This window comes from Jaculus jaculus, chromosome 10 (genome assembly GCF_020740685.1).
Source record: "Jaculus jaculus isolate mJacJac1 chromosome 10, mJacJac1.mat.Y.cur, whole genome shotgun sequence".
NCBI lineage: Eukaryota > Metazoa > Chordata > Mammalia > Rodentia > Dipodidae > Jaculus > Jaculus jaculus.
In genome coordinates, this window is record NC_059111.1 from 79033197 (window position 1) to 79045811 (window position 12615).

The following is a 12615-nucleotide window of genomic DNA, read 5'->3' on the forward strand; positions in this document are numbered from 1 at the left end:
GATTCATCAACTTCATGAAAATAGATATTAAGCAATATTATGGGATATTGATATTATTTAGTTAAAATTGCAATATTGCAGAGCTGAATGAAGAGTCACCATTCCTTGATAGTTCAAAATGTTTAACATGTTAAAAATTAATGGGTGATTACAATAACATAAACTTAAGATATTTATCTGTGATGGGCAGCAGAAAAAATAAATAAATGAACCCAGCGCATAGTAGTCCAAGGCAACCAGATTATAGATGACAATAAGTTCTAAGAAAGCCTGAACTACATTAGGCAGCTCTGTTTTATAAAATAAATTTATAGGTTGAATTGACACGGAGTTGCAGACTTAGAAGAAAAAGTCATTTTGTGTTTAAGATAGAGAGAAAAAAATGCAAAAATCTTAAGTTACTCAAATACCCAAATCTGTGCGAGTGCAGGAAGTAAGAGATGATATTCTCACAGTAAGAACTTAGTCAATGTAGCTGAATGAGTGATTAAATGAGCCATTAAATGCTCTCAGAAACCCATTTCTGTGTCGCTTATTTAATTACCTGTTCGCCTCTCCAACTTGGACCACTTTCTTATTTTCACAAGTTCACCGTGTTCTCTCTTAAAGAGAATATTCCTTTCTGCTTTTAAGAGATAATTAAGGCCCTAATGGTACTTTTCAGTCACTGGTTTATGTATTTGAGGGACACTCAGATTGCAGATATTGCTCTAGGCAGTGAAGAAATCACAGTGAAAAAAATCAGGCTTAATCATCAAATACATTAGTAAGTAATGATACGCCACGTTCAGAGAATCCTACAGTGTCATAAGGCCCAGGTATGATGTTAGTTGAGGAGCTTAGGAAAACTCTTCAACAGGTGATGTTGAATAGTCTTAAGTGAAATAATGAAGGGACAATGAAGCCATTGTATGGAGGACATAATGGTCCAGTTTCTGCTGAACAGTATATAGGTCCATTCTATTCTTCACAAGGTTCTTGCAAGGATGGGATAATTTGAGACTTGTTCATTTTCTCTTACAATCTGCCCATGTTATTCCTCAGTCTTTTTCAGTTTGTATGTTGCAAGCAATGGGGTCTTACCCTATTATTTTAAAATTTTCAAATGGCTTTCTTCTGTATTTTTGTTGCTGAATTCATTTATAATAGATATTTACATTTCATATTAAAGTTATCCAACAACTTAGTCATTTTAATCAGAAGTCTTATTTTTAGTTTTACTTACTTTTGCTCAGGGAAACACTCTACTATCATTGTGTTGTTTTTTTTTTAACAGGTATTAAAGGACGCCTCATGGATAATAATATTTTTTTGCATAAGCTAAGGACTCAGTTTTTGATGAGACCCCTAGGGAAGTTATGTATCATTGACCATCTAATTTTATACTCACTCTAGACTGTCTTTGTACCCATCATACACCTGTGCTTACAATATACACCATCAAGAAAACCTTTGGGCAGCATTTTATCACTTGCACACAAAAGTTAATAGTATCATCTGTTTCATATTTTTTGACATGTTTAATTCACCTCACCTTGAGTTCTAAACTAGCGTTCTCAAACTTATCAGTGAGGTTATAGTTATCAAACTGAACATATTTTCAGTCATTTTATTATTTGACACACAAAGCATTCCATGGTAGTATGCGTTTTTGGAGACTTTTTTTCTTGTGAACTCTTCTCTTTCTGCTCCTTTGTAACAGAATTCTTTCCTTTTTGAAAGGTTTAGTTCATTTTTAATAATTCATACATATATATTTTGTGTTTGATCATATAGAACTACATCACTTGTTCCCTTGCATTCTCACAAAACCACTTCTTACCCTTACTAGTGAATACATCATTGCAGAGAATGACTCCCCCTCCATCTGCAAACACTAACTGCCACTATCTCCTTAGGAAGGAATGTGACTTCATGAGGCCTTCCCCATTCAATGAATAAATGCTGATTGGTTCTATGTTAGGAAGCTCTTAAAAAGCTGCTGGGAATTCATTAAAGTAATGGCCATTTCATTTTCAGGTTGAGAGAGTTGCACAGACTTCCTCCTGAACCTCCAACTCTTACATTCTATTCATTTACCTTCCCATTGCTGGGGCAAAAGACTACACAAAGTACCTGATGGGAAGAAAGTTGTTTATTTTGTCTTCCTGTTTGGAGGGGAAGCTTAATGAGGACAGAGGATGGCAAAGCATAAGTAGAGGCTGGGTATCACTTCCTTGCCTGGCAAGGGGGAACTACATGTAACACTCTTAAGCCTACCTTCAATGACACACCACATGCAGTAAGACTCCACATCTCAAATTGTCATAAGCTGGGAACCAAACTCTGGGAACTCATGAGTTTATGGTGGACACCTTTCAAACTACCACACATTCTGCCTCTTTGCCCAGGATGTTTCCTGAGCCTTGGGGAGATGACAAAAATGTCCCATGTAGGCCTTGGCACTAACTCATCAGTTCTTTTCTTTGTAGAGTTCTTTTAATTTCCTTTACATAAGTTTTTTTTTTTCTTTTTAAACTTTTTAATGTATTTCATTTGTTTGCGAGAGAGAGAGAGAGAGAATAGGCACATGCCAGGGCCTCTAGCCACTGCAAACAAACTCTAGAAACATATGCCACCTTGTGCATCTGGCTTATATGGGTTCTGGGAAATTAGAGTTCATAGGCCAAAGTTCACAGTGCCTTAACTACTAACCCATCTCTCCAGCCCACATATGTCTTTCTTTACCTCATACAAATGTTGATTTTCCTACAATCTTTATTTTTTTCTTGTCCTTTTATTAAATTTTTCCTGACAAAGGATACTTGTAATCATAATCATAAAACCTGTTTATATTATAATCACACTAAGGTACAACAAATGTAGAATGACTCTATTTAACTCTAATAGTCTCTTCCTACATTTTTTAGTCCTATGAACAACTGTTAGAAAACAGGTGAAGAGGTCATGGCACACTTCAGGCTTCCAACCCAATGTCTACTTTTTTAAAAAAATAATTTTAATTACAAATATTTTTCAACAATGAATTTTCTAAACAATTATTCAAGTCCATATAAGATTTCCCTATTTCCACAGACATAAATTCAAATGATACCAAATGATGCTGATTTCCCCACAGTTGATGGAATTGAAACCTTCTACTTTAATCAACTGCCTTGTTATGATTTAGCTCACCTGTGATACAGTAATCTAGTTTGTCTTTCAGTACTTCTCCTAATATTTGCTATAAAGCCTCCAGGATATCATTTAAAAAGCATACATCTGTCCTTATCCATCTCTACTATACTCAACTATCAATATTTTCTTTAGGTAAGATTCTGAATTATTTAGCAACCTATGTAAGTCCCTCCTTGATTATGTTTACTTTCCATGGTTTTAATCTCATCTCTTCCTATTCTACCCATGCCCTCCCACAAAAAAATATTCTGTTCATGTAGAATGTTTGTGAGTGTGTCCTGCTTGGTCCTCTCTCTGTGTCTCTAAATATATTTTATTTGCTTGGTGCATTAGCCAGCTTTGTGGTGCTATCACAAAATGTCAGAGACTGGCTAACATGGATGAGCCTAACAATGGTACCAAATTGACTGTATTCTCTGAGTACAAAATTAATTAATAAAAATAATAAAATAGTAAATAAAAAAATAAAATAAAATAAAATAAAAAATGTAAATTTATTTTTAAATCTGAAGGTAGGAAGACCAAGATCAACATGGAAGAGAATTAGAGACTTGGTTTCTTGCTTCTAAGATCGTATGCTTAATGTACCACCCTCCAAAAATGAGATGTCCTTCTCAGATGACAGACATTCCACTTCTCGTGGTGTCTTTTCTTTGGTGACATTAGTCTGTGATCATTAAGAAGCCCACATAAGGGCTGGAGGGATTACTTGGGGGCTAAGGCTCTTGCCTGCAAAGCCACGGACTATGGTTTGATTCCCCAGGTCCCACATAAATAAATAAAATAAATAAATAAAAATCAAATATTAAGAAAGGAAGCTCAGACAACCTAATCAAAGCCCCACTTCTCCATACCAGCTTTTGCTCATTCTCTCATACTCACTATATATAATGAAATATAGAAATAATTTATCTAGGAAAACTTCCCTAGAATCCCCATGCTTCTCTCTCCCATATTTTTATTTGAATTATGAACAATGATCAGGGTCTTCTGAGGGCTAAGACAAATCATAATCAGGACATTTGCTGTAAGAAATTAATTCCTATTAATATTTTTGTTTTTATAACTAGATATAAATTGGGAAAATGACTTTAAAATGCTTTATTTTAAAATAAATTTGGGTTTATAGAAAAGTTTACTCATGATTCATCTTCTATAACATGGCAGATTCATCAAAACTAAAAACTGAAAATTACACTGATATTTCCATTTCTGATGGTTTTCTCCTCTGCAGTGTGGAGGAAAATTGTATCCCCCATTTGCCACACTGTGGGTTTTCTCAAACATTCTTTAAACAAAAGAATCTTCTAATTGTGTTGTGTCTTGCCTTCCATGTTTTAATCATTTTTCTTCTATGCTGCCTTCCTTTTGTTGCATGTGTATGAGATATAAGCATGTTCTTGTGTTTGAGTGCAGGTGTGCAAAAGCCATGGACACATTCAAAAATCAAAGGACAGCTTTAGTTGTTGGTCCCTTCCTTCCCACTTGTTCAAGGCAGGGCCTCTCTTTGTTCCACATTGCATTTGACAGGTTAGCTGGCCTGTGAGCTTCTGAAGGATTCCCTTGTCCTCAACCTCCCTTCTTGCTGCACTTGTGCTGGGATTACAGCCATTCCATTCGTGCTGTAACTTCTAGCTTTTATGTGGGTTCTGGGGGATCTGAGCTGAGATGTTTATGCATGTGTGGTAAGAACTTTATCTGCAGTACTATCTTTCCAGCCCCTTTCTTCTTTTTCTGCTTTACATAGTTTTCCTCATGTATAGTATTTTATTTGGATTCCTGGAAGTAGAGTAAGATAACACATATGACCAACATCACACAGCTTGTTTCTGATACAATTTATTTGCTAATATAAAATAAATGTGAATTGGTGTAGTGATAAAATATGTAAAAATGATACAGAGCTAACTAGCTGTATGTTCTATAATGTTTTATTCATAAATATAGGCATAGGGCTATACCTGGCCCAAGGGAGACTGTCAACTCTCTCCATGTAGAATAAACAGATTGTACACAAGGAGAAATGACTCAAAAGTGCACAGCATTTGCAGACACCAGTTTGATGCTAGAAGCACAAAATGTCCTAATGCTCTGTCGCTTCATTCTCTGTTTTCTGCAGTTCACCGTAGAAATTAAGCTGCACCAATCACCTACCAGCCTTTGAGTTGTCTCTATAACTTAAATGGCCTTGAGGATCCTGCAAGCTATAAGGAAAATGTTTGTGATAAAGTTATCTTAGTCATTCATGTAATAAATTAATTTTTCTATTTTAATGAACATATAAAATCAACTAAAATTTGTCTTTTTGCCCCATTTCTGTTTGTTGCCCATCACTTTATTAGAACAGGGAGAGATAATGTGGCCTCTTATAGTCACTCTTTGTACATTAATCTTAACTCCAGCTATAGAGAATGAGGTGAGAGGTGGCGGGGGGGAAGAGAAAGAGAAAGAGATAGAGAGAGATGAAGGAAAGAAGGAAGGAGGGAAGGAAAGGAGGGAGGGAAAGAGGAAGGAAGGAAGGAAGGAAGGAAGGAAGGAAGGAAGGAAGGCAGGAAGGAAGGGAGGAAGGAAGGGAGGCAGGAAACTACTGAATGTATTTATGTACTTTTAGCAAATATAGCAATCATGATATGTAGTTGGGTTAAGGAATTCTAATTTATGTATGTAATTAGAAATGAAAATCTGTAATACGGTAAGAAAAAAAATAAACTGACCATAAAAATATTTCTCTATTCTGATAATACATTGGAATATTAGTACAATCATACATGTTAAATATTTCCAACAAAATTTATAACATGGAAGAAGTGAAAAAAGCAGCATTATTCCTTAGGGGAAGATCTGTAATTGTCTAAGTATAAAACCATTTCTGGTTTGATATTCTTCACTGACTGACATTTCTTCTCACACCAAGACTAATTTAACAGAAGACTGAAAATAATTGAAATTGGAAAATTACAAGACTTATGGAGTTAATTGTTGATAAATCCAGGTTTAATTATTCTTTCAAAATGATGAATCTGGTCATTAAACAGTCTAGCATGCTATTTTCTGCAATTCACTCTGTAGTATCCAATGTAGAGATTGAGTCTAAGAACTCACCATTCAAATGCAAACTCTTAGCTCTTCAATAAAGGTAACAATGTTCGCACAACTGGTACCAAGATTAAATGGGGATTAATTCCATGTCTTGACAATAAATCAAACCTCAAGTGAAGCCTTTACCTTGGATCCCCAGTTTTCATGTAAATTTCAGGCATAGTATTGGGCACTTGTAATCCAGTACTGGGACGGGGAGGCAGGGCATCTCTGGGGATCAATATCTAGTCCAGTCTAAATAAATTTGCAAACTCTGGGTTCAGTAGCACAACCTCTGTCAAAGAATAAGGTGGAAAGTGATTGTGAAAGATTCCCAATGTAAACCACTGACATTTACACACACACACACACACACACACACACACACACACACACACGCCAGCATATCTGTCTACACACATTCAAACATGTATACACACATGCACATATTCCACCCACATACACATGCAGGTAAAGACTAGAAAACATATAAACACTGTAGGGTGGGAAACTTTCCCTTTGCGGTGTGGGCTAACGATTCTGAGTTGTTGTACAAATATATGATAAAAATGGAAAACTCTGACATGTAATTTAAAGAACATTTTATTGGATCAATGCATGTCAATTTTTTAGAATGTAAATGAATAACTCTGATATTGAATTATGGCATTATTAATTAAAATAAACACGTTAATCTGGAATTTTGTGGAAAAAATAATTATGCAACAAAAAGGGGATGCTGTGGGATGTGGAAGGAATGCAGAAGGATAGAGTCACAACCAGCTTCACTTCGTTGGGATGAGCTTCCAAACCAGGCAGTTTATGGCTAGAAGGGATTTATTGAAGCTTGCAGATCCAAAATGGTGAAAAAGAGAAAACCCACTACCAAAAGCAAGGGCAAAAGCTGGCAGCCAAACATCCGGGAACCCAGGCAGATCTCCCTCTGTATACTTTAGGCTGGAATTTAGATCCCTCCCCAGTAATACCTGAGGGCTATACTTAGGGATCCCTGTATAGTGTAGCAGGAGTCTGCTTGCTAGGTGCAGAAGCTGCTAACTCAGTTTTATAACACCTGAATCTGTTCAGGTACATACATTCAAAATACCACAGGTAGTGAATGTGGAGGGAATGCATCAAGATGGATATAGTAATCATTGGTAAATTTCTTCTTGGTGAATAGGATGTTGTAGTTAGATTATCATGTAGCAGATTGCATGATAGTTACAAAGAGAAAAGGCCTTTATTAAATGAAAAATCAGATGAAACTCTTCATAACTATGTTATTGAACTTAGTGTCACCAAATCATAGGATAAAGTGACATCATGTGGCAATTTTTACATCACCAAAAATAAAAGAAGCAATTAGATATCTAATTTGAGGTTTATTTTGTAAAAACAATTGGCCTATTTTTTAAAATTTTTTTGTTTGTTTTTATTTATTTATTAGAGAGCAACAGACAGTGGCAGAGAGAGAGACAGAGAGAGAGAGAATGGGTACACCAGGGCCTCTAGCCACTGCAAACGAATTCCAGACATGTGCACCCCCTTGTGCATCTGGCTAACATGGGTCCTAGGGAATCAAGCCTCAAATCAGGGTCCTTAGGCTTCACAAATTGGCCTATTCTTAACAATGACAGCAAAATCAATGTTAAAAAAAGCAAAAACAAAAAAAACAACTAGGGAATGGTTTCAGTTTAAGGAAAATTCAAAATAAATGATGGAAAATTCAAAATAAATGATTGGGGGATAAATGGGTTTATTGGATTAGTGATTAATTGTGGGAACCCCCATTTTGTGGTTGTTTTGTCTCTCACTTTTAATATAGTAATTGAAAGTAGGAACTCAGGAAATTGTAGTGCTTGACCGCACATACATGGGGAAAATATGAAAATAGTTAATCATTATAGGGGCCTGATGACTTTACTTGAGGTGAATAATGATGGGATTGTTTGATGTAAAGAATAGCAAAATTTTTCTATGAATTCTGTAGAACTGTACCTTTCTTGAAGTTTGTTCTTGCATGACATGATCAGAAAATAAAAGACTGAGGCTAAAAGCTGTGGCAGCAGAGCAGAGCAGAAAAGCAGAGAGAGAGAGATGGAGAAACTCAGCTGCCTTCAGCATTAGCCTGTCAGCTTGCACCAGAACTTGACTTAGAGTCATTATTGTACTGCTCCCTTTCACACCTCTCTTTGGGGACCCTCCTTCAAGCCAGGACTGGACCCCAGAAGTTTAAAATCATTGATACTTAAAAAGTAAATGTAACATAAGATTCTAAGTTTTCAAATAAAATTTCAATGGATGCTATTAATAAAATTGGAATAAACTGTTCATACTGTACTATAATTTGCTTTCCTTGTTATATTTTGAGTCAGACAATTGTACTGAGTTTAGGTTAATGTAGAAGAGCACTGTTCTCAGATAACACATACTGAAATATTTGTGAATTATCATATTGTCCAGAAGAAAGATGAATTATTCCTGCCAATGAGTTAGTAATGAAATAAGTCAGCTAAAGATATATGGATGTTAACTGTATACCACCCTTTCAACTTTCTAGTATGCATGGAGTATTTCCAGAAAATGTTTAAATAGTACTACTTAATATTTAGGGGTTAAGAAATTTGCCTGCAAAGCCAAAGGATCCTGATTCAATTCCTCAGGACCCATGTTAGCCAGATGCACAAGAGGGCACACACATCTGGAGTTCATTTACAGTGCCTGGAGGCCCTGGCGTGCCCATTCTCTCTCTCTCTCTCTCTCTCTCTCTCTCTCTCTCCCTCTCTCCCTCTTTCCCTGTCAAATAGATAAATAAATAAATAAATATTTTTAAAAAAATGTACTGGGAATGGCCACATATGTCTGTAACCCCAGTCTGTACGGGCTCATAGAAATGCACACACCACACATACCACATTGTACACACACATATACAGCAACACACACACACCACATAAAATATTTCAAACCCACATACCACAAGCAAGCCAAAAACAGAGAACAAATATAATACATTAGTAACTACAATAATTTTTGTAGGTGTAAGCATGTCTACCCGTCAAACATACAACTGTTCCCTCACTGTATCCATTAATCAACTTTAAGGAACTTGAACTTGTTTGTTCCTATTTTCACAATACTTGCATTGTGTCACACAGTTGGAAGTAGCAGTGAAATATAAAGTATTTAAGGTCTTGTGTGTATATGTACGATTGTTTGTGTGCATGTTTATGTGTGTGGTACAAGGGTGCATGGGCATACTTTCATGAGGATTACAAAGGCACATATGCTATTGCCACCTCATGTGGCTTGTTTTAGGTAAGTTCTAATGCTCTGAGTATGAAGCTCATGCCCTTACCTCTTCATGGCAAGCATTTTACTGACAGAGCTATCTCCCCAGTCAGCTTGTAGATTTTTTTTAAAGACATGTTTTAAAAATGATAACTTTTTGACACTTAAAAGGATATATGATGATTTGAGGGAAATAGTCACTCAGAATGCCACCAATTATTTAACACCTAATATACGACTAGTTATTTCCTCATTATTGTGCATGAATCTCCTATTAATCTAGCAATTGCTCTGTTTTTAATGGAAAATTCCCATTAAAGTTATAATGAAACTCAGGCACAGTCAACATATTGTCATAAATGACTGAGCCAGGGCTCTACAAATACAATTTTCTTCCAGTGCTTTCTCTTACAAGTACATAAAAATAAAGGCACTATTTTTCCCAGCACATCAGTAGGAATGATTACATAATGAGATTTATCATTTAACAAATTAGCTATGTTAATAAGGGAAAGAATTAAATTTGTTATTTTTACTGTTGTGGTGGTTTAAATAGAATAGATGGCACCCAATATATTCAGTTGTTTATTTCTTTGTAGTTTGCATTCTGCAGCCACCCAGCTGGAGGCAATATCACTGGGTGGATCTTTAGGTGTGATGGTGGGTTTCAGATTTCAATCTAAAGATATGCAAAGTATGCCTAGCAAGAGTTCCTGAAGTGTGTTGTGGCTGTTGGCTTTTGGCTTATACTTTTCTCTCTGCTTGGTCCTGTGAAGGCAGGCCAGCTTCTTCTGCCATTTATGGAACTTCCCCTGGATCTGTAAGGCTTCAATAAATATCCCTTCTTCCATAACTGTGCCTGGTCTGGAAGTTTATCTCAGCGAACCTGAAGCTATCTGCTACATGTGGCTACCAAAGCTTTATTCCTCTTGAAAGATTATTTTGCCTGAGGTTATGCCTATAGGTATATAAATCATAAGAAGAATATTTAAATATGTATGAGTCTCTGTAATTAAATAGTTTTGTTACTGGTCTCCAGAAAAGGTTATTTTTTCACACTAAGACAGAACCAGACCAGCTCTACTTTGGAACTCTCACAGTTCATGTTATAGATCATGACACTCCTCACTCCACTACCCCAAATTTACATATATATGATAATATTTTATTTGCCATTTTAAAGAAATTAAATTTACTATTTATTCTTTTTTTTTAAATTTTTTTTGGTGTTTTTATTTATTTGAGAGAGTGACAGTGAGAGAAAGAGGCAAAGAGAGAGAGAAAGAGAGAGAGAGAGAGAGAAAGAGAGAGAGAGAGAGAGAATGGGCATGCCAGGGCCTCCAGCCACTGCAATCGAACTCTAGACACGTGCACCCCCTTGTGCATCTGGCTAACGTGGGTCCTGGGGAATTGAGCCTTGAACCAAGGTCCTTAGGCTTCAAAGGCAAGTGCTTAACCACTAAGCCATCTCTCCAGCCTTACTATTTATTCTTAACTTCACTGGCAATACTTAACTATTGTTAACATAACTTTTCATCTTTTATGCTTTATTTAATTAACTACTTTACTAAATACAGTTTGGAAATATAATAACATCTCCCTCCTTTTCTTCCTCTAAATCCCTTTCTGTTATACACTGAAACACCTGGATTTCTAGCCAGAAAACTTTTCAGTAATATTACTTAATGTTTCATTTTCTTTCTTTTTCATTGATACATATTGGTATAAAAACTGTACATGTAAATGGAATAAGACCGAGTGATGTGTTGAGATATGTTTATATTGTGTAATATTTAAATCAAGATAAATGCAGCTATATTCCTAAACATTTAACATGTACTTATAAAGAATACTTTCAAATCCTTTCTTCCAACCTTGTGAAAAAAATCAATTATATATACTTGCACTGAAGGTAAAGATCATTTTCTTCTCTATCCTAAGCAACTCAGCATAGAATGCAGTTTCTAAACAACCACAAAGTATGGATAACAAAACTACTCAAAAGAAGTTTTCCATAGCAGTTTCTGGCAGAGCACTGAAAAATATTGATCTTAGAAAACAAATAGAACGGCACATTGATCTTTGAAGAAAAAAACAAAACAAAACTGGGCAGCAAGAACCATGTAAAATCAGGTGAAAAGGAAGAAGAGATCATTTCACTGTTAGAATTGAAGAAAGACTGAACATATAAAAATATAGAAAGATGTTTAAGGTGAAGCTGCCAGATAGTATGAAAAGAATGAGGCAAAGTCATTAGTGAGTGATGAAACATAGGATTTTGAAAGGGACAGACCTTAGATTACAGTTTCTGCTAAGCCTCTAAATAGAAAGAAACTTGGAAATCACTAGATCTCTGGGATTTAGACTTTGTGTAAAGGACCATAATTTTAACCACATTCCAGTCACAGCAATGGTACAAGATACATTGGGGAGTTCATTAATCAACACATGTACTGGAATCCTCTTCTCAAAGTAATTCTCCTTTACATAGCATCATATTTGTGTACAAGGAGCCATTGAACTGGACAATAGCTATGGTCCAAATAGCAGCTATAATTACTCCTTAAAGTTTGTTCTACAGTGCAACTAGAGAATGGTGGACAACCCCAAACCACCCTGATAACTGAAGTTGAGGGCTTCTTCTTTATTAGAAATAAAACTGATCTGTGGTTCTCTTGAATATTAGATCTGTATGTGCCAATGTTTACCCCACTTGCTAGCTAATCTATTAATTAACTAATCTAAGCCATTAGTCAATAATGCATCTTCAAATATTTCCTTTTATTTCAGCTCCCTCATTACCCACTCCCTCAAACCAGTGTCTAAGTTACTTAGCTGCCAAGTCTTTCCTGGCTCAAATCCACACTCTTAGTTCTAAATGATGCACTCACAGTTTCTGATCTGGATTAGCATAATAGCCCTATTCTTCTTTTACTTCTCCCCCTGCCCCCACTGCCTTTCTAATACCTTCTTTTAGCCACCAAAATAAAGGTTTTTTTAATTGCCACATTACTTTCCTTGAAATCATTTAGCAGCACCCTTCTTACAGAATTTTTCTTAGGGGCATTT